At 39.7% G+C, this 22,416-nt stretch overlaps 1 long non-coding RNA gene across 1 annotated transcript; it reads left to right on the forward strand.

Moving 5' to 3' along the window:
- Positions 1-426: 426 nt before the first annotated feature.
- Positions 427-20,461, forward strand: LOC114015823 (uncharacterized). Its single transcript, XR_003559963.2, has 3 exons — positions 427-1,237; positions 17,275-18,017; positions 19,933-20,461. It is a non-coding gene; the product is annotated as an uncharacterized LOC114015823 (long non-coding RNA).
- The last annotated feature ends 1,955 nt before the right edge of the window (positions 20,462-22,416 follow it).

Consider the following 22,416-nt stretch of genomic DNA (forward strand, 5'->3'; position numbering starts at 1 on the left):
CTGAATGCCAGGATGTGATGTGTTGTATTTACGTGTTCAGATAGGAGCTAGGTCTGTTGCTTTCTTTATGGAGTAATCATTCTGTGTGTGTGTTTGGCTGCTAACCTAGTGTTCCTTCATTTTTAATCTCATCAACTGTTTGTTCCCCCAGAGTGGCACAATAAGGACAAGAAATCTTGTTTCACTTAGAAATACTACCTAGCTCTAGAAGTTTCAATCTCCACATTTGGTCTTGAGAAGTGAAGGCAGTTGAAGGCTGAGGGTACTCAATACATTTTGTAAAGTTCTGGATTAAGGCTGTGTCCTTACTATGTGTGTTCAACATTATGGCTAAACATAAATTCCTTGGGTAATAATCTCAGTCTTGCATCCCCTTTAAAAATACGCTCCTTTGCAACAACAACATCTGGAGATTTGGAGTCAATAGGGTGTTCAGTTATGGAGAGAATTAAAATAGTAATAATAATTAAAAAAATCTCTGTAACATTTCACATCTCTTAGGCAAAGGTTACTGAGAGCCAGTTAGTTCAGTGCATGACCTCTGTAAATAGGAGCAGCCAAAAATAGCTCCATGGAAGGTCAGGGAAGGCATCTTTTCTGCATGTGGATAGCTTTGCATTTCTGACCTGAAACATCTATATGTCTTATGGTAAGCAAGCAAGAACAGACGGAAAGAAAACAGAATACAAAATGAACTTGGAGGGCAGCCAGAACCTGTTCCATATTCATACGAGCCTGTACAAAATTCTGTCAGCCTTGGCAATTTTTCCGTACATGAAATGGAGAAAGCCTGCGTTAACTTCTAAACCATGCTTCAAAGACAGTCTAGCCAAATAAATGCTGGATTCCAACTGCCAGTAGATGAACATCAGCAGGAGGGACCCTTATGTTTTACAATGGAGCCATAGGCTTGTACGCAAGTGATGTTAAACTTCTGACTGACCCTGGAGTTGGAAAGAAATTTCAGCTTGTCAGACCAAATGTTCTCTTTCTTTTGATACCTGTGTGTTGAGACAGAGTTTACAAGAAGCTTTTATAGCAAATCCCAAAGTCAGAGGTCACAACAGAACACTTTAATTATTGAATAGGCAAGAGCTAATGTGAGAGGGAAAGGCTCTGTGTTTCTCTGCATATTAATCTCCTCCCCGCCCCTTCCTGCCCAAATCCCCTTGGTTAATCAGGTTATGTTTGCTCTGTTTCTCTCAGGGAGCAAGCAGAATGCAGTGTTGCTAGAAAGGTAAGAGGGGGAAGAGGAGAAGGGCATGCTGAAAGCAAGAGCGGGTTGAGGATGTGTCCTGGTTTTGACTGTGATGGAATTAATTTTCTTCTTAGTAGCTGGTGCATTGCTGTGTTTTGGGTTTGGTGTGAGAGCAATGTTGATAGCACACTGATGTTTTTAGTTGTTGCTGGGTGATGTTTATAATAAATCAAGGACTTTTCAGTTTCTTGGGCCCTGCCAGTGCTGAAGGGTTGAAGGGTCACGGGAAACTGGGAGGAGACATAGCCAGGACAGGTGACCCAAACTAGCCAAAGAAGTATTCCATACCATATGATGTCTTGCTGAGTATATAAACTGGGGGAAGAAGAAGGAAGGGGGGGACATTTGGCATTATGACGTTTGTCTTCCCAAGTAACCGTTACACATGATGGAGCCCTGCTGCCCTGGGGATGGCCGAACACCTGCCTGCCCGTGGGAATTGGTGAATGAATTCCTGCTTTGCTTTGCTTGCGTGCGTGGCTTTTGCTTTACCTATTCAATTGTTCTTATCTCAACCCTTGAGTTTTACCTTCTGATTCTCCTCCCCATCCCTCTGGGTGAGGGGGAGTGAGCAAGCAGCTGCGTGGTGCTTGGTTGCCAGCCGGGGTTAAACCACGACAGGATGCTCCAGAAATGAAAGCTTCACTTTAGCAGGATTCCCAAGATGACAGCAGGATGCCTTTGGGCTGTGGGATGTTTCTATGGCCTGTCACGCTTGCTGAAGTGCATGATCTCGCATTTCAGGCCATGTGCCAAAGGACAGTGAAGGGAGCTTGCCTGTCTGTGCTCAGCCTGGAGGTACTGGTGGTCTCTGTGGCCAACAGCTCCCTCCCCAGACACCCACTCAACAGCCTGTTTCAGCTAAGGGTCCCTAGGAGGGAGTAACGCCGGGGGGAGCACACTCTGCCTGACACTTGCCTGAAGTGCAGGGGTTGCCCACATGTACATACATGTGCTCGTACACAGTTGTATGTGCTGCATGCTTTTGTGCAGTTAGACAGCCTTTAATTCATGCTGCACTCATCCTCTTGGACATGTGACTGCAAGCCACATAAAAATGGCACAGATAGACCCACCAAAGTCAAATGCAGCTATGAGAAGCAGGGAGCCAGCACATGCACAGACAGCATCACTGACTTGTATGCTGGTGAATCCGTTTCCTTTAAGTCTGAGAGTGGTAAGATTTGGAGTGTTCTTCATATGGGTGCAGGCCTTGGAAATGCGCTTCTGTTCAGTTATAATGGGCAATATCAGACTGGGAGACTGAGGTCCAAAGCTCTTTTGTGATCAGTGCCTAAACCCAAAGCTTGCAGCTGAAACCATTTCTGAAATGTGAAAAATTGCTTGTTTTGAGGTCTGCGTCTGGGCAAGCTTAGGAGAATATGGTAAGTCTTGACAGGAGAATTAAGTGCAACGACTTGGGTGATTTTGGGAGCGTGGCAAATAATTGAGAAGGATGTAGATCTGTAGGTCTGCATCTGCATTCTGTGTTTTGGGAATGAATTTATCCAAAAGCTCAAAAGCAAAGCTTTCTAGACCAAATCATGAAGCTTCAGGGAGATTATGTGTAACCCTGCTTCTCTAATGCTCTCATCCTGGCTCAGGATCAATTGAATGTCAGCCTATGCTTGCATTTCATTACTGCTGGGGAGTGCCAAGCCACACAAGCATTGCCTAATTCAGTCTTGCCTGAAATTCATTCTTTGCTTGGATTGTGGTGCATTGTTCCTTTGAGACACATGTATTAGAAGAGATTTTTAGCACCCCTCTTTGTTAACAGCATGGATCAGAAACACTTTTGTTGCTCAAAGCCAGGTGAATGCTAAGGCATTCTTCCAAAAGCATAAGCATTGGTAAAGGCAGACCTGCGCTAGTAAGTCCCGAAGCTGTGACTTGATATTACATGTTCCCCAGCACAGAGCAGAGCTAATTGTGTGGCCACAGACTCCTGCTCCTGCAAGAATGAAGACAGGCAGGAAATGAACCATTAGAAACTGTTCCTTGGCAGGAGAGAGCTGTGGAAGAAGCAAGGTGTAGCAAGCACTGTGCTGTTGCAGAGCCAGACCTTGCAGGTGCCTGCGAGCCCCTTGGGGATCCCAGGTGCCTTGTTCCCACCTCACAGTGCTCGCTGGCAAGCATGTGTTGTGATGCATGCCTGGAATGTGCCAATACCCCAATATAGTGTGCTGCTATGGCCTGGTTGCTTGTTGCTGTCAGACACTGGCTGGCGCTGTATGTTACGATAGTTTTGCTGTGCTTGGCCCTCCCCTGTGCAATGCAGTGAAGGGCAAGAAGGCTGAGATGCTCCACAGAGCCCTTTAACTGCAGTAAGGGATGTTTGCTTCATCCCCCTGCCCCACCAGAGCGGCAGTCAGTAGTGTGTGTGTGAGGGGAGAAAGCTGAGCACTGCAACGAGCGGTTTTGGTTCAAGTCTGCGCTAGGCAGGAACCTGTCTTGCCAGCCCGTGGCTGCGAGTGCTGCTGGAGCCCTGTCACTGCAGGGCTGGCTGGCTCGCTGGGAGCTGCCCGCTCTGTGCAGGGAGGAGGAGGAGGAGGGTGTGCTATGTGGCAGCCTAGAGGCTCACCCCCACACAGAGCCTACGTCTGACTTGAAGGCTGAGCAACAGCATGATCTAAAGAGCAGGTCTCGTAAATTGTTTGCAGGTTAATTAACAGGAGGCTTTTTCTATGCCTCTCTGATACTGCCAGGTAAAAGGCTGTCAGTTGCACAAATACATACATAAATCTCCCCAACCTCCCCCAAACTAGACAGGTGCTCAGAGTTATGTGACTAGCTTAAAAATCATGAATTTACCATCTGGTGTACTTCTCATTGCCTTTCTGCCTTCCAAAACCTTAATTCCTGTTGTCCAGCTTCTTTTTTTATAAGCCAGGAACTAGTGGGGTGAGGTGGTTTGGTTTGGTTTGGCTTTTGCTAACAAAGTCCTGCGATTCCCAAAAGTGTAGTTTTAAGGAAAACTGCAGCATTTGCTCAGATCTAGTAGCACTGAAAGGAAGCTGAGAGGCAAAAACCTTAGTGGAGAAGGTGGGCCAGGAGCAAGGCTGAAACTGGCTCCATTGTTTGACTTCTGTGATAGCTGGTGGGTATGGCTGCACGCCCCAGGGAACTGCATGTTACAAATACACGGCTCTTGGTGTGCACAGCAATCAAATCACACGGCAATAACTGGACCAGTGGGAGAGGTGTGCAAGCAGTATAGGTTGTTAAATAATTAAAAAACCCACAAACCAACACACTACAGTTTGGTACTCTGCTCCTATCTCTTCATTTTAGATGAGAAAGAAATAGGAAGTTTATAGATGAAGAATCTTGAGAATATCTGCTTCAGTTTTAATTGCTGATAATGATCTTGATGGGGCAGTGGCTATACTGACTTCTGCGCCCAAACAGCTAACTTTTTAACCATTTAAGACTTCAGGCATCTAATGCCTTGAAGGTCTGATCCTGCTGAAAGTGCTGGTACAAAACAACCATTAAAGTCAGGGCACTACAAAAATCTTTAGAAACATTGATATGACAGCATGGGATTAATTTGGCCCACAGAGTTCTGCACAAGAGCCATAGGACTGGAGCTCCCTGACTAATAGAAATAGGATAAATCTAATCTAAAATCTGTTATCCTTTCTCATGCTGGTCTGCTGAACATGTGACTTGGAATTTGTGGATTGAGGTATAAAGTGTTAGGATTTAAAAATGTAACATATATTAATGTCTCAGTTCTTACATGCGGTTTGAGGTATCCTACAGAGATCAGATTTTTGGAAGTTGGATACTTGTCTGGATGGGAGTACTCCCTCTAAATACAGCCTTTTAAAGCTGTTGCACAGTGTTTCTTTGAAGTTTGTTGTCCACAGAGAGACTTAATCTGTCTGGAAACCTTGAGAAGAGCAATAAAATGTTTATTTCTTATGAAATCTTGGATGGAGATGTGTGATAAAGTTGGTAGATGTTTAATATTGGCTGATACATTAGATAGATCATTGCATTTCTAGTACTTAGGATGCAAGTGGCTTGCTTGTGATAAAGAAGGTTGAGAAATTATGTGCCAAGTGGCGAAAAATAACTTTTCATATGATTTGTATCCTTTTGAGGATAAAGCATCTTGTAGTTTCTCTGAAACAAGCATAATCACTGTTGTCAACTTTGGTAAAGAAATGTGAAAAAGAAAACTTGTTTTCTAGAAAGTATTCATGACCTGCTGAAGTTACCTGTAATCTCAGCCTTCTAACTGGACTAAAGATTTCATTAAAGACCTGCTGTAAAAATGGTTGTGCAAGACCTTTAATAGGGAAATTAATTTGAACTTTGGGCTGACACCATTTCCTGATTCTATGTAACTTGCTATTACATGCAAATAAATAAAGGGGAGTAAAAAACAACATGCCCAAAAGTAAGGTCAACCGTTGGACTCTGGACTGCTTGATACAGTGGCTGCAAATGTGCAAAAAATATTTCCGGGTTAAAAAATCTTTACTTTTGCAGTTCTTCTGTGGACTGTATATGCCTAACGAGCCTGAAGGATATTCTGGGAGGATGCTCAGAAAGGTTGCCATCCGTGTGTAGCAGTGGCACTTCCACTGGGGCTCCTTCCATGGCCAGCCAAGAGAAGTCATTCATCCTCTGGTCTCTTCTTGGATGGGTTTTCAACCGTTGTGGTTTTGGAGACATCTTAGAGAGATGTGTGTGGAGCCCTGTGCTGGAAATGGGAGATAAGATTGTGTTGTGGTTTAACCTCTGCCAGTGACTAAGCCTCACACAGCTGCTCGCTTGCTTTCTCCCCCCACAGTGGGATGGGGGAGAGGAATGGAAGAGCAAAGTGAGAAAACTCCTGGGTTGAGATAAAGGCAGGTTAATAGGTAAAGCAAAACAAGGAATTCGTTCACTGCTTCCCATAGGCAGGCAGGTGCTAAGCCATCCCCAGGACAGCAGGGCTTCATCACGCGTAACAGGGACTTGGGAAGGCAAACGCTGTAATGCTGAATGTCCCCACTTCCTTCTTCTTCCCCCAGCTTATATATACTCAGTGTGATGTCCCATGCCATGGAACATCCCTTTGGCCAGTTCAGGCTGGCTAGCCTGGCCATGTCCCCTCCTGAATTCCAGTGCCACTTCTGCCCTCTTGCTAGGTTAAGTCTCAAGGATAAGTCTTAGGGTTAAGTCTTAGGGTTAAGTCGCAGGGCTAAGTCTCAAGGTTAAGCCTTAAGGTTGAGTCTCAAGGTTGAGTCTTAGGGTTAACTCTTAGGGTTAAGCCTTTAGGTTAAGTCCTAAGGTTAAGACTTAGCGATAAGTCTTAGGGTTAAGTCTTAAGGTTAGAGTCTTAAGGTTAAGTCTTGGGTTAAGTCTCGGGTTAAGTCTCAGGGCTAAGTCTTAGCATTAAGCTTTGGGTTAAGTCTTAGAGTTAAGTCTTAGTGTTAAGTCTTAAGGTTAAGTCTTAAAGGTTGAGCCTTAGAGTTAAGTCTTAAGGTTGACTTTTAAGTCTTAGGGTTAAATTTAGGGATAAGTCTTAAGGTTAAGTCTTAGGGTTAAGTCAAAGTTAAGTTTTAAGGTTGAATCTTACGGTTAAGTCTCAGGGTTAAGTCTTTAAAGTTAAGTCTTAAGGTTGAGTCTTAGGGTTAAGTCTTAAGGTAGAGTCTTTTCGCTTAAGTCTTAAGGTTAAGTCTTGGGGATAGGTCTTTAGGTTAAGACTTAGAGTTAAGTCTTAAGGTTAAGTTTTAGGATTAATTTTACGGTTAAGTCTTTAGATTAAGTCTTAAGGTTGAGTCTTAGGGTTAAGTCTTAAGGTAGAGTCTTAGGATTAAGTCTTAAGGTTGAGTCTTTAGGGTTAAGTCTTAGGGATAGGTCTTTAGGTTAAGACTTAGGGTTAAGTCTCAAGGTTAAGTTTTAAAGGTTAAGTTTTAGGATTAATTTTACAGTTAAGATTTAGGATTAAGTCTTTAGGTTAAGTCTTAAGTTTCAGTCTTAGAGTTAAGTCTTAGGGTTAAATATTAGAGTTAAGTCTTAAGGTTGAGTTTTAGGGTTAAGTCTTAGGTTTAGGTCTTTAGGTTATGACTTACGGTAAAGTCTCAAGGTTAAGTGTTAGGGTTAATTATTTAGGTTATGTCTTAAGTTCGAGCCTTAAGGTTAAAGTCTTAGAGTTAAGTATTAAGGTTAAGTCTTTAGGTTGAGTCTTAGGGTTAAGTCTTAGACTTAAGTCTTAAGGTTAAGGCTTAGGGTTGAGTCGTAGGGTTGAGTTGTAGGGTTGAGTCTTAGAGTTAAGTCTTAGGGTTAAGGCTTAGAGTTAAATCTTGAGGTTAATTGTTAAGGTTAAGTCTTAAGGTTAAGTTTTAGGGTTAAATCTTAAGGTTGAGTCTTAGGGTAAAGTGTTAGGATTAAGTCTTTAGGTTAAGTCTTAAGGTTAATTTGTAAGTTTGAAACTTAGGGTTAAGTCTTAGAGTTAAGTTTAAGGTTAAGTCTTTAGGTTGAGTATTAGGGTTAAGTATTAGAGTTGAGTCTTAGGGTTAAGTCTTGCGGTTGAGTCTTAGGGTTAAGTGTTAGGGTTAAGTCTTAGGGATAAGACAGGGTTAAGTCTTAAGGTTGAGTCTTAAGTTTAAGTCTTAGGGTTATGTCTTAGAGTTAAGTCTTAAGGTTAAGTCTCAGAGTTGAGTATTAGGGTTAAGTATTAAGGTTAGGTCTTTAGGTTAAGACTTAGGGTTAAGTCTCAGTTTTAAGTCTTACGGTTAAGTTCTTAGTTTAAGTCTTAAGGGTAGGTTTTAAGATTGAGGCTTAGTGTTAAATGTTAGGGTTAAGTCTTTAGGTTAAGTTCTAAGGTTAAGTGTTAAGGTTCAGTCTTAGAGTTAAGTCTTAGGGTTAAGTCTTCTGGTTAAGTCTTTAGGTTAAGCCCTAAGGTTAGGTGTTAAGGTTCAGTCTTAGGGTTAAGTCTTAAGGTTGAGTCTTACTGTTAAGTCTTAGGGATAAACTTAGGGTTAAGTCTTTAAGGTTAAGTCTTAAGGTTAAGTCTAAAGGTTGAGTCTTAGGGATATGGCTTAGGGTTAAATCTTAGGGTTAAGTCTTTGGGATAGGTCTTTAGGTTAAGACTAATGATTAAGTCTCAATGTTAAGTCTTAAGGTCAAGTTTTTAGGTTTAATCTTAAGCTTAAGTCTTAAGGTTGAGTCTTATGGTTAAGTCTGAAGGTTAATTCTTAAAGGTTGAGTCTTAGGGTTAAGTCTGAGGGTTAAATTTAGGGATAATTCTTACGGTAAAGTCTTAGGGTTAAGTGTTAAGGTTAAGTGTTAAGTCTTATGGTTAAGTTTTAGGGTTAAGTCTTTAGGTAAAGTCTTAAGGTTAATTACTAAGGTTGAGTCTTAGGGTTAAGTCTTAGGGTTAAGTCTTAAGGTAGAGTCTTAGGATTAAATCATACGGTTAAGTCTTAAGGATATGTTTTAGACTTAAGTCTTAGGGTTAAGTCTTAAGGATAAGTCTTAGGGTTAAGACTTATTGTTAAGTCTTAGGGTTGAGTCTTAGAGTTAAGTCGTAAGGATGACTCTTAGGGTTAAGTCTAATGTTTAAGTCTTAGGGTTAATTCTTAGGGTTATGTTTTAGGCTTAAAACTAAGGGTTAAGTCTTTAGGTTAAGTCTTATTGTTAAGTCTAAAGGTTGAGTCTTAGGGATAAATCTATAGGATAAGGCTCTCTTAGCGTTAAGGTTAGGGTTAGGTTAGGGTTAGGGTTAAGGTTAGGATTAGGGTTAGGGTTAGGATTAGGTACATGCCATGCACAGCTCGACCAGAGAAGGTGCCATGAAGGATTTCTGTTGGTAGTTCTCATATTGCCCTGGTAGCCATTTAAAGTACACCACAGAAGTTGTGCTAACTGCTTTCTGGGGTAAGATGTGGAACCACTGATGTTTTCACTCGGCTGGAGCCAAAATGGTACACGGCACACCCCAGGCACAGCTCCACTGGAGAAGGTGCCATGAAGAATTTCTGTTGGTAGTTCTCACACTGCCCTGGTAGTCATGAAAAAATGTCTCGTGTAAAAACTCTCATGTGTAAAAATTCTCACGTGTAACAGAAGTCTCAGCTGTAAAAAAATGTCTCACGAGTAAAAAGTCTCACAGGTAAAAAAGTCTCATACGTAAAAAAAGTCTCACGAGTAGAAAAGTCTCATTGGTAAAAATAGGAGTAAAAATTCTCACGGGTAAAAAAAGTCTCACAGGTAAAAAAAGGGTCACATGTAAAATGTTTCACAGGTAAAAAAAGTCTCAGGGGTAAAAAAAGGTCTCACGTTTAAATAGTCTCCACTGTAAAAAAAGTCTCACGAGTTAAAAGTCTTACGGCTAAAAAAAGTCTCACGGGTAAAAAGTCTCACGGGTAAAACAAGTCTCATGGGTAAAAATTCTCACGGTAAAAAAATTTTAGCTGTAAAAAATGTCTCACGGGTAGAAAAAGTGTCACCAGTAAAAACATCTAACGGTTAAGAAAAGACTCATGGGTAAAAAAGTCTGACGGGTAAAAAAAGGGGTAAAACACCTCACAGGTAAAAAAAGTCTCACAGGTAAAAAAAGTCTCACATGTAAAATGTTTCACAGGTAAAAAAAGTCTCAGGGGTAAAAAAAGGTCTCACGTTTAAATAGTCTCCACTGTAAAAAATGTCTCACGGTTAAAAAGTCTCACGGGTAAAATAAGTCTCACGGGAAAAGTTTCACGGCTAAGAAAATTCCAACGGGTAAAACAAATCTCACGGGTAAAAATTCTAACAGTAAAAAAAATTTAGCTGTAAAAAATGTCTCACGGGTAGAAAAAGTGTCACTGGTAAAAACATCTAACGGTTAAGAAAAGACTCATGGGTAAAAAAGTCTGATGGGTAAAAAAAGTCTCACAAGTAAAAATTCTAACGGGTAAAAAGCCTCAAGGGTAAAAATAGTCACGGTAAAAAAAGGTTCAGCTGTAAAAAAAAGACTCCTGGGTAAAAAAATTATAATGGGCAAAAAACATTCTAGGTGTAAAAAGTCTCACAGGTAAAAAAAGTCTCACGGGTAAAAATTCTCACAGCAAAAAATGTCTCACGGGTAAAAAAAGTCTCAGGAAATAAAGCCTGATGAGGAAAAAAAATCTGACGAGTAAAAAAAGTCACAAGGGTAAAAACTCTTATGGGTAAAATATCTCACAGGTAAAAAAAGTCTCACGGGTAAAATAAGTCTCACGGTAAAAATTCTCACAAGTAAAAATTCTCATGGTAAAAAAAAAGGATCACGAGTAAAAAATCTCACAGGTAAAAAAGGTCTTACGGGTAAAATGTCTCATGGGTAAAAAAAGTCTCATGGGTAAAAAAGGTTTGATGGGTAAAAAAAGTCTCACGGGTAAAAAGTCTCAAGGGTAAAAATTGTCAAGGTAAAAATGTCTCCTGTAAAAAAGGTCTGATCGATAAAAAAAATCGCACAGGTAAAAAAAGTCTCATGGGTAAAAAGTCTCATGGGTAAAAAAAGTCTGATGGCTAAAAAAAATCTTATGGGTAAAAAATATAACGGGTAAAAAGTCTCACTGGTAAAAAAAAAATCTCACGGGTAAAAAAAGTCTCACTGGTAAAAAACATCTCAAGTTTAAAAAGTCCCGTGGGTAAAAAAAAGTCTCATGGTGTGAAAAGTCTCACGCGTAAAAAAACTCTCACGGGACGAAAAATTCTCATGGGTAAAAAGTCTCACATGTAAAAAAAGTCTGACGGGTAAAAAAAGTATCATGGGTAAAAAGTCTCACGGGTAAAAAAAGTCTCACAGGTAATAAAAGTCTCACGGGTAAAAAGTCTGACGGGTAAAAAGTCTCATGGGAAAAAAAGCCTGGCGAGTAAAAAAATCTGATGGATAAAAAAGGTCTTATGGGTAATAAGTCTCATGGCTAAAATGTCACAGGAGTGAAAAAGGTTTCATGGGTAAAAAAAGTCTCAAGGGTAAAAACTCTCATGGGTAAAATATCTCAAGGGGAAAAAAAAATCTCACGGGTAAAAGAAGTCGCATGGGTAAAAAGTCTCACAGGTAAAAAAAGTCTCAAGGGTGAAAAATCTCATGGGTAAAAAAAGTCTCACAGGTAAAAAAGTCTCACACGTAAAAAAAGTCCCACAGGTATAAAATTCTCATGGGTAAAAAGCCTCAAGGGTAAAAATTCTCATGGGTAAAGAAAGTCTGACAAGACAAAAAGCCTGGTGAGTAAAAAAATCTGACGGATAAAAAAGGTCCTATGGGTAATAAGTCTCATGGGTAAAAAAGGTTACACGGGTAAAAAACGTCTCACATGTAAAAAGTCTCACGGCTAAAAAAGTCTCACGGGTAAAAAAAGTCTCATGGGAAAAAACGCCTGACGAGTAAAAAAATCAAATGGATAAAAAAAGTATTATGGATAATAAGTCTCATGGGTAAAAAAAGTCTTAGGGGTAAAAAGTGTCAAGGGTAAAAATTGTAAGGGTAAAAATGTCTCACGTGTAAAAAAAGTCTGAGGGGTAAAAAAAGTCTGATGGGGAAAAAGTGTCATGGGGAAAAAAAGTCTCACGGGTAGAAAAGTCTCATGGGTAAAAAGGTCACACAGGTAAAAAAAGTCTCACGTTTGAAAAGTCTCATGGGTAAAAAAGGTCTCATGGGTAGAAAATTCTCACGGGTAAAACAACTCTCACGGGTAGAAAGATTCGCAAGGGCAAAAAGTCTCACAGGTAAAAAAAGTCTCATGGGTCAAAAACGTCTCATGGGTAAAAAGTCTCACAGGTAAAAAAAGTCTGATGGGTAAAAAATCTAACAGGTAAAAAAGTCTCACGGGTAGAAAAGTCTCACGGGTGAAAAAAGTCTCATGGGTAAAAAGGTCACATGGGTAAAAAAAGTCTCACGTTTAAAAAGTCTCATGGGCAAAAAAAGTCTCATGGGTAGAAAATTCTCACAGGTAAAACAAATCTCAAGGGTAGAAAGATTAGCAAGGGTAAAAAGTCTCACAGGTAAAAAAAGTCTCATGGGTCAAAAACGTCTCATGGGTAAAAAGTCTCACAGGTAAAAAAAGTCTCATGGGTCAAAAACGTCTCATGGGTAAAAAGTCTCACAGGTAAAAAAAGTCTGATGGGTAAAAAATCTAACAGGTAAAAAAGTCTCACGGGTAGAAAAGTCTCAGAGGTAAAAAAAGTCTCATGCGTAAAAAAAGTCTCACGGGTAAAAAAAGTCACGGGCAAAAAGTCTCACAGGTAAAAAAAGTCTCACGGGTAAAAAACATCTCACGGGTAAAAAGTCTCAGAGGTGAAAAGTCCCATAGGTAAAAAATGTCCCACGGGAAAAAAAGCCTGATGAGTAAAAAAATCTGATGGATAAAAAAGGTCTTATGGGTAATAAGTCTCATGGCTAAAATATCACACGAGTGAAAAAGGTTTCATGGGTAAAAAAAGTCTCATGGGTAAAAAGTCTCAAGGGTAAAAATTGTCACGGTAAAAATGTCGCACATGTAAAAAAAATCTGACGGGTAAAAAAAGTCTCAGGAAAAATTCTCATGGGTAAAAAGTCTCACGGGTAAAAAAAGTCTGACGGGTAAAGAAGTCTCATGGGTAAAAAAGTCACAGAGGTAAAAAAAGCCTCTCGGGTAAAAAAAAGTCTCACGGTAAGAAAAGTATCAGGGTACAAAAAAGTTCACGGGACAATAGTATCACAAGTAAAAAAAGCCTCATGGGTTAAAAAGTCTCAAGAGTAAAAAGTCTCATGGGGAAAAATGTCTCATGGGTAAAAAGTCTCACGGGTAAAAAAAGTCTCAGGGGTAGAAAAATTCTCACGCGTAAGACGTGTCAGGTAAAAAAAGTCTCACAGGTAAAAAAAGTCTCAGAGGTAAGTAGTGTCACGGGTAAAAAAAAAGACGGGGAAAAGAAATCTCACGGGTAGAAAGTCTCACGGGTGAAAAAAGTCTCACAGGTAAAAAAAGTCTGACGGGTAAAAAGTCTGACGGGTAAAATGTCTGACGGGTAAAATATCTGACGGGTAAAAAAAGTCTGACTGGTAAAAAAAGTGTGACGGGTAAAAAAAGTCTCACAGAAAAAAAAGCCTGATGAGTAAAAAAATCTGATGGATAAAAATGGTCTTATGGGTAATAAGTCTCATGGGTAAAAAGTCTCACGCGTCAAAAAAGTCTGACAGGTAAAGAAGTCTCATGGGAAAAAACTCTAATGGGTAAAAAAGCCTCATGGGTAAAAAAAGTCTCATGGGTAAAAATTCTCAAGGGTCAAAAGTCTCACACGTAAAAAAAGTCTCATGGGTAGAAAGTCTCATGGGTAAAAAACATCTCACGGGTAAAAAGTCTCAGAGGTGAAAAGTCCCATAGGTAAAAAATGTCTCACGGGAAAAAAGCCTGATGAGTAAAAAAATCTGATGGATAAAAAAGGTCTTATGGGTAATAAGTCTCATGGCTAAAATGTCACACGAGTGAAAAAGGTTTCATGGGTAAAAAAAGTCTCACGGGTAGAAAAATTCTCACGCGTAAGAAGTCTCAGGTAAAAAAAGTCTCACAGGTAAAAAAAGTCTCAGAGGTAAGTAGTGTCACAGGTAAAAAAAAAGACGGGTAAAAGAAATCTCACGGGTAAAAAGTCTCACAGGTAAAAAAAGTCTCAAGGGTGAAAAATCTCACGGGTGAAAAAAGTCTCACACGTAAAAAAAGTCCCACGGGTAAAAATTCTCATGGGTAAAAACCTCAAGGGTAAAAATTCTCATGGGTAAAGAAAGTCTGACAAGACAAAAAGCCTGGTGAGTAAAAAAATCTGATGAATAAAAAAGGTCCTATGGGTAATAAGTCTCATGGGTAAAAAAAGTCTCATGGGTAAAAAACGTCTCACAGGAAAAAAGTCTCACGGCTAAAAAAGTCTCACGGGTAAAAAAAGTCTCATGGGAAAAAAGTTTCATGGTTAGAAATGTCTCAGAGGTAAAAAGTCTCACAGGTAAAAAAAGTCTCATGGTTAAAAAGTCTCATGTTTAAAAAGCCTCAAAGGTAAAAATTCTCATGGGTTAAAAATGTCTCATGGGTAAAAAGTGTGACTGGTAAAAGAAATCTCACAGGTACAAAGTCTCACGGGTAAAAATTATCACGGTAAAAAAAGTCTCACGGGTAAAAAAAGTCTCATGGGTCAAAAACGTCTCATGGGTAAGAAATGTCTGACGGGTAAAAAAAGTCTGATGGGCAAAAAACGTCTCGCGTTTAAAAAGTCTCAGGGGTAGAAAAATTCTCATGGGTAAAAAGTCTCACAGGTCAAAAAAGTCTCACGGGTAAAAAAAGTCATGGGTAAAAAGTCTCACAGGTAAAAAAAGTCTCATGGGTAAAAAAGGTCTCACGTGTAAGAAGTGTCACGGGTAAAAAAGTCTCATGGGTAAAAAGTCTCACAGGTAAAAAAAGTCTCAAGGGTAAAAAACATCTCACGGGTAAAAAGTCTCAGAGGTAGAAAGTCCCATAGGTAAAAAATGTCTCACGGGAAAAAAAGCCTGATGAGTAAAAAAAGTCTGACGGGTAAAGAAAACTCATGGGTAAAAACTCTAATGGGTAAAAAAGTCTCACAGGTAAAAAATGTCTCACAGGTAAAATAAATCTCACGTTTAAAAATTCTCACGTGTAAAAAAAGTCTCATGGTTAGAAAAGTCTTAAGGGTAAAAAAACTCTCAGAGGTGGAAAAATTCTCATGGGTAAAAAGTCACACAGGTAAAAAAAGTCTCCCGGGTAAAAAAAGTCTCACGGTAAGAAAAGTCTCAGGGGTCAAAAAAGTTCCACGGGACAGTAGTATCACCAGTAAAAAAAGTCTCACAGGTAAAAAAAGTCTCAAGGGGAAAAAATTCTCATGGGGAATAATGTCTCATGGGTAAAAAGTCCCACGGGTAAAAAAAGTCTCATGGGCAGAAAAATTCTCACGCGTAAGAAGTGTCAGGTAAAAAAAGACTCAGAGGTAAGTAGTGTCACGGGTAAAATATCTGACGGGTGAAAGAAATCTCATGGTTAAAAGTCTCATGGGTAAAAAGTCTCACAGGTAAAAATAGTCTCACGGGTAAAAATTCTCATGTGTAAAAAGCCTCAAGGGTAAAAATTCTCATGGGTTAAAAATGTCTCACGGGTAAAAAATGTGACTTGTAAAAGAAATCTCACAGGTACAAAGTCTCACGGGTAAAAATTATCACGGTAAAAAAAGTCTCACGGGTAAAAAAAGTCTCAGGGGTAGAAAAATTCTCAGGCGTAAAAAGTCTCAGGTAAAAAAAGTCTCACAGGTAAAAAAAATCTCAGAGGTAAGTAGTGTCACGGGTAAAAAAAAAGACGGGTAAAAGAAATCTCACGGGTAAAAAGTCTCACGGGTAAAAAAAGTCTCACAGGTAAAAATTCTCATGTGTAAAAAGCCTCAAAGGTAAAAATTCTCATGGGTTAAAAATGTCTCACGGGTAAAAAGTGTGACGGGTAAAAAAAGTCTCATGGATAAAAAAAGTCTCAAGGGTAAAAAAAGTCTGACGGGTAAAAGAAGTCTCATGGGTAAAAAGTCTCACGGGTAGAAAAAGTCTCATTGGTAGAAAAATTCTCACGCGTAAGAAGTCTCAGGTAAAAAAAGTCTCACAGGTAAAAAAGGTCTCAGAGGTAAGTAGTGTCACGGGTAAAATGTCTGACGGGTAAACCAAATCTCACGGGTAAAAAGTCTCATGGGTAAAAAAAGTCTCACACATAAAAAAAGTCTCACGGGTAAAAATTCTCATGTGTAAAAAGCCTCAAGGGTAAAAATTCTCATGGGTAAAAAAAGTCTCACGTGTAAGAAGTGTCATGGGTAAAAAAGTCTCACAGTTAAAAAAAGTCTCATGGGTAAAAAGTCTCACAGGTAAAAAAAGTCTCACGGGTAAAAAACGTCTCACGGGTAAAAAGTCTCAGAGGTAAAAAGTATAAAAAGGATAAAATATTTGTTGGTAATAGTAGATCATTTAACACAATGCGTAGAAGCTTATCCTGTAACACGAGCTACGGCACAAACAGTGGTAAAAATTTTATTAGAGCATTTGATACCTAGATACGGGATAATCCAGTACGTTGATTCTGATCAGGGCACACACTTTACTCCCCAGATAATAAAATTATTATGTCAATCATTCCGTGGCACCCACAAAGCTCGGGGAAAGTAGAAAGAATGAATCAAACAATAAAACAACAATTAGCTAAGTTAACGATCGAGACACAAATGCCCTGGACGAAATGTTTACCATTGGCACTTGTAAACATAAGAACTAAACCACACAGTGAGACTGGATTATCGCCATGTGAAATGTTATATGGCATGCCTTATTCTCAAGGGATGCCTCTAGGGAACAGCGTAGTTGAGGATCATAGTATCTAAAAATATATCATTACCATCGGAAAGAGATTAAAAGAGCTGAGGGAAATTGGGATGATGGCTCAAACACCACCTCTAGGTTTTGCAATGCATCAGTTGAAAGCGGGAGATGAGGTGTTGATAAAAACATGGGAAGAAGAAAACCTATCTCCCCTCTGGTGATTTGAAGAATCAGTCAGCAATATGCAGGCGGGCGGAGGTTATCTTTATTCGGCAGCGCTGGGTGCGTGGGGGATCGCTCCACCAAAGTCATGCACACCGAGTGGGCTTTTCAGTCCCCCCTTTATACAAGCAAGCTACTCAGACCTATTCATTAGTTTCCCAAGAAATTGTTTATATATTCATTACAATTCTGAGAATCCATTTACATATCTCGTGCCTGCGCAATGTCCTTGAGGAGTTGTCTCTGCGCAGACTCTGTTCCTTAGCGGCCATGTTTAAAGTCTCCATCTTCGCCACATCGCATGTACAACAGGAATCTAAGACAAAATGTCCCTTCTAAAGGTAATCAACCCAAGGACTTAGCACTCTGTGCATCCGTCATGTGGCAATAAGGGTCCTTGGACATTTCCCGATTTTAACTAAACATCGGTGCGTCATCCTTTAGATAAGTGGTACGGCATTCACTATTCACTGGGAAGGACCTTTTCTTGTTTTATTAACTACAGAAACAGCTGTAAGAACTGCTGAGAAAGGATGGCCACATGTTTCGCGAGTAAAAGGTCTGGTAGAGGACTGGAAAATAACATCTGAACCAGGAAGAACTAAACTAACCATCAGAAGAACTTGACGAAGCCTTCATCAAAGAGCATAAGCTAAGTTGCTGTGGGAATTTCGTTGTAATTACTCCTGTAGAATTAAGCAGTAACCGGGAACAGTTAAGAGCCAGTAATGTATTAATGTAGAGGAGGATTGACAAAAAGTCGTACCCTCTCAAGCCCCTGGAGAGGAGCCGGTACTAGTGCCTGTCCGTCGTGTAAACAGTGTTGTTTATTTTTAAGGGCTAAGTGTTCCAAATGTTTTAAGTATATTACTTCCCCAGGAGGAGGACAGGAACACTATCTAAATAACAGCTTAGAGTTTCGGTGTATTCGATACAAAGCCACCACCCCCTTCCATAACCTACCCTGGGTAAGGTTTTATTGTTGTTGATTTAATCAAGAAGTGTTTTTAGGAAATAAGAGACAATAATAAGCTATCCACAACATATGCCAAAATTTTTGGGACACAGCATACAAATTATCTTATCTGGCTGTTTAAAAGAGACGATCCCTTAAGATTAAAGAAGAGGGCAACACCGGATAGGGAACTGGTGCTGCGTCTTGGAAGGTCTGCCAAGGGCTGCAACCCCTTCGGGCTGTGACCATCGATCACTATGGCCCTTACCGGACCTCTTCTAGTCCTACTTGGGGTGAGTTCCTTAACCCAGGCTACGACGAACTGCAATCCATATATAGTAACTACTAGAAGGGGACGGGTAAGTTCCCAAACCTTGGTGTATCATATGGTCTATGACTGTAAAGACCAGAAAATAGGAAACTGATTTCATAACCAAACCCAGTATGCTCTGTGCAGAAAAGGTAACAGGACCGTATGCTATGATCCAAAAGAACTCCCTTCTCAATATTGGGTGGAAATTAAGAGAAATTCGGAAGTAGGTAGATTAATTGGAACAAGTCGGGTTATAACCAATTTGAACACGTCAGTATCAGTAATCTTTGATGCATGTGGTATTATAGATGATGATCCAGACACTAATTGTGGGAGTTTGGAGTGGAGATGGTACTATAGTAATCAACCAAAATACATCTGCCCCGGCGGACATCAATGTCAAATAAACCCTGATTATGTACCTAGTCAAACCGCGAGGTATCAATCGGCACACCTATGCCGAAGAAGGGGATGGTCCTGTGTATGTTGGGATACTGCAGGCTGGGGGTATGATAATCCACGTGGAAGTTTACAAGCTTCAGTCACAAGGGTACAAACAGACAGTAACTGTACAACCCGTACCTGCAATCTAGTAAATTTAACCTTATAAATTTAGAGATTTGGAAACAGAAGAAAGTAACCAAAATTGGACTTAAGATATATGGACCTGGAGAAGACCCGGGTGTAGTTATTAATATTAAAATCAAAGAAAGGATAAAAGAGTCAGTGCAACATAGACTGTTATTCAACTCATTTTATCATGAAATAGAAACAGGAGTAAAATATGAAATTCCCACAGTTGCTAAAAATCTATTTATAAATCTTGCTGAAAACATTGCTAAGTCATTGAATACAACTAATTGTTATGTTTGTGGTGGAACAAATCAAGGTGAACGATGGCCATGGGAGGCTATGGAGAGCAACATAAGCAATCCCCAAGCATGGGAAACAATGAAAAAGGGTAATAGAAAACAACAATGGGTACTCCAAACGAGTATAATTGGAAGAAGTTGTTGGCAAAATCTAAAAAACCAAAGGAAGACAAGTAGGTAACCTGGAGTGTGAAGGAGGTTACCTATGGAATGAAACTCAGAATAGCTGGGATAAATGGGGATACCCACGGGAAATGAATCATCAATTTAAGAACTGGACCAATGGAACAAACACACCAAACGGTTGGCCAACTCCTGAAGGACGTTACTGGATTTGTGGCAAACTAGCCTATGCATATTTACCAAAGAATTGGACAGGACCCTGTGTATTAGGAACTATAAGACCCAGTTTTTTCCTGTTACCCATAGATCGGGGAGAGCGATTAGGGGTCCCAGTATATGCTGAAGCTGATGAGCTAAGGAAAAGGCGCCATAAATGAAGCTTACAAATGGAAATTGGAAATATAATGAATGGCCTCCTGAAAGAATCATTGCCTATTATGATCCAACTAGGTGGACAGAAGATGGATCCTGGGGTTATAGGACCCCAATATATATGCTTAATAGAGTAATTAGGCTACAAGCTGTAGTAGATATAGTTGTAAATAAAAACGGAGATGTACTTGGATTAATTGCAAAACAAAATACCAAGATGAGAACCGCTTTGTATCAAAATCACTTAGCTCTGGATTATTTGTTAGCACAAGAAGGAGTTGTCTGCGGAAAATTTAACTTTAGTAATTGTTGCTTAGAGATTGATGATGAAGGAAAAGCCGTAAATCAGCTGATAAAAGAAATAAAGAAAATTGCACATGTCCCAGTTCAAACTTGGAATGTGATCAATCTAGAAGGATTAGGGGGAAAATTTATAGGCGGTGGTTGGCTTACTAAAATTGGGATAATTGTATTGGGGTTATGTGGAGGATTGCTAATCATTCCATGTTTAACACCTTGTTTTACCAGATTAATACACTCGGTTATACAAGGGATACAAATATCTGCGGTACCTGTTCACCCAGAACCAGGGAAAGACAAAACCCATTCCCTGATGATAATAAAAACAAAAAAAGATCCAAAATTGATACCAATTCGACAAGTGTTGACTCGACTGGAAACGAAAACATGAATCAATACCATAAAAAAGAAGATAGGGGATGGTGAAATGTGTTCATTTGATTCGTGTCGATATAGAACAATGCTAGGTCCGCAGGATGAAATGTAACCTTCTGTCTTACATACCCTTATATAACCACACGCTTAAGAAAAACAGAGTGATCAATGTCTATAGTTCCTGTATCTTGCAAAGAACATCTGGCTACATACCTAATTTCTGTATCTTAAAAAGGACATCTGGTTACACACCCTGATACGCAGGCTGAGCTGCTAACAGCAGAGTGTTAAGTAAGAGAAGTTTACAGGGCGCATGCGTAAAATCTAGGGTCATCCTAAGGGTGAGCCGAGGAAGACTGCTGACTTCATCCACCGACCGCCAGACAGGGGTTAAGAAGACCCTTGGAGACAGAAAGAGCATGTGCCACGAAGTACACGCCTATTCCAAGGATCCATTTACATAAACCGACCCTTCCTTAGAAATAGCTATGAATATGTATTAGTTTAGAAAATATAAACCAAAAATAAATTTTGTACAGCGCGTGTCTTGGTGGAGCAGAGACTCCCAGCGCACCCAGGGCTGTTTGCTTGCCTCTATTTGCTTAATAAATTGCAAACTTTGATTGTAATCCTATTTTGGGACTAAGTTATTTATCACAACGACATAAACACAGTTCCCATCTAAGTGATTAAAAGCTGATAGAAACCGCTTATCAAGAAACCAGTTTTACAGTACCTTGTTCTTTTCACTCCCGGTTGTTGCTGCAGGTCTAGAAAACAGAAATATATTTCAGTACTGAAATGCTTACATTGATTATGAATAACACTACAGTTGCTTTGAAAACTTCATTGCAGAAATGAATTAAACTAAAATCTAGTACAACAACTTTGTTAGGTGTAGTTGAAGACTGAAACAGTTATTGTCTACCATTATGTCTATTGGAAGGCTATTTTTTCCACAAGATATTAAGCAAATAGTTGAAATAACTATTCTCTCAGCTGCACACAAAGTGACAGAAATCTTACAGCTACAGACATGTAGCTATACGGTTATGTGCATTCCCTGTTTAATACCAGGGGTTTATCTCTCTTCAGTACTGAGAATCCTTCTCCTACAGGTCAAAGAACTGTAATTTTGGATTCTCTGGTGTCCTGTGTCTGGCTGGGATGCAGTTTATTTTCTTCACAGCAGCCCACACAGGGCTGTGCGTTAGATTTCTGCCCAAAACAGTGTTGATAACACACCAGATTTTTAGCTAAGGCTGAACAGGGTCAACAACTTGCTCTTTCTGACTTTGCCACAACCCACACAAGTAAGTTCAGGGTGGGCAAGAAGTCAGGAGGGTACGCAGCTACGAGAGAAAAGTTGGAGCGGGGAGCAGGGCAAAAAAACCTGAGATACCTGCAGTGAAAGAGTAATTTTGCTTTTCTGTAAGTCTCTCCTCGTCCTTTTTAAACACATGTAATACTTCTATGCCTGTGCACACACCCATGCAATTAATCAGAATTTGTGCACGTGACCTTATTGTTGACTTGGCCAGCATGTTCAAAGCACTCTAAACAAAAAAGAAGTGTTTGTCAACACAAAGCGCATCATGTAGTGTGGTCACACAAAAGAACAAGAATCTTCATATGCATCAGATTTGCCAAAAAACCCAAAATACAACAAAAATCCAAACTTGCTTCCAGCTCTCAGGGCAATTTTTATCAGTAAGTTTTATTTTCAACATTCCTTATGCATCTTTCTGGTTTTGAAGATGCATTTTGCCTCAGTATTGACATGTAAATCACAGGAATTTGGGTGGGTTTTGTTTTCTTTTTTTTTCCCCTTTTCTTTTTTTAGAGCAGGCAATAAAATTGAACCTCCATCGTGAGCTTCGTGTTTTCTAAAAAGAAACTTTCTTCACTTTTTGAGAAGCAGTGGACTACTCACTATGGCTTTCACCACTGGGGAAACTACTTCAACTACTACAGTATTAGAAAACCTAAGACACTTACATAGCACTACAAATAAGAATTAAGAGAATATTTCCTTAGCTTACCCTTTCGTTGGCATTTTAATCAATTTTGAGCTCTCCCCAGATGAAAAACTCTTTTTGTCTTTTTCTTCTATCGTGTTTTTATTCTCCATTTTCAAACAGTCATTCTTCCTTAGAGTAATCTTTTGCTTCATTTGCCAATTAGTGAGGTTGCCTGGTGGTGTATTTAATTTATCCAGACATTCCTGTTTTGCCAACGCCTGTGCTCTTGAACATCTTTGTTTGCTTTTTTCTTCTCAACCTATAAAAACAAAGTTAAGCTTCATGTATTTCTTAGTATTTCTAGAAGACAGAAACA

The sequence above is a fragment of the Falco cherrug genome, chromosome 10, assembly GCF_023634085.1.
Source record: "Falco cherrug isolate bFalChe1 chromosome 10, bFalChe1.pri, whole genome shotgun sequence".
Lineage (NCBI taxonomy): Eukaryota > Metazoa > Chordata > Aves > Falconiformes > Falconidae > Falco > Falco cherrug.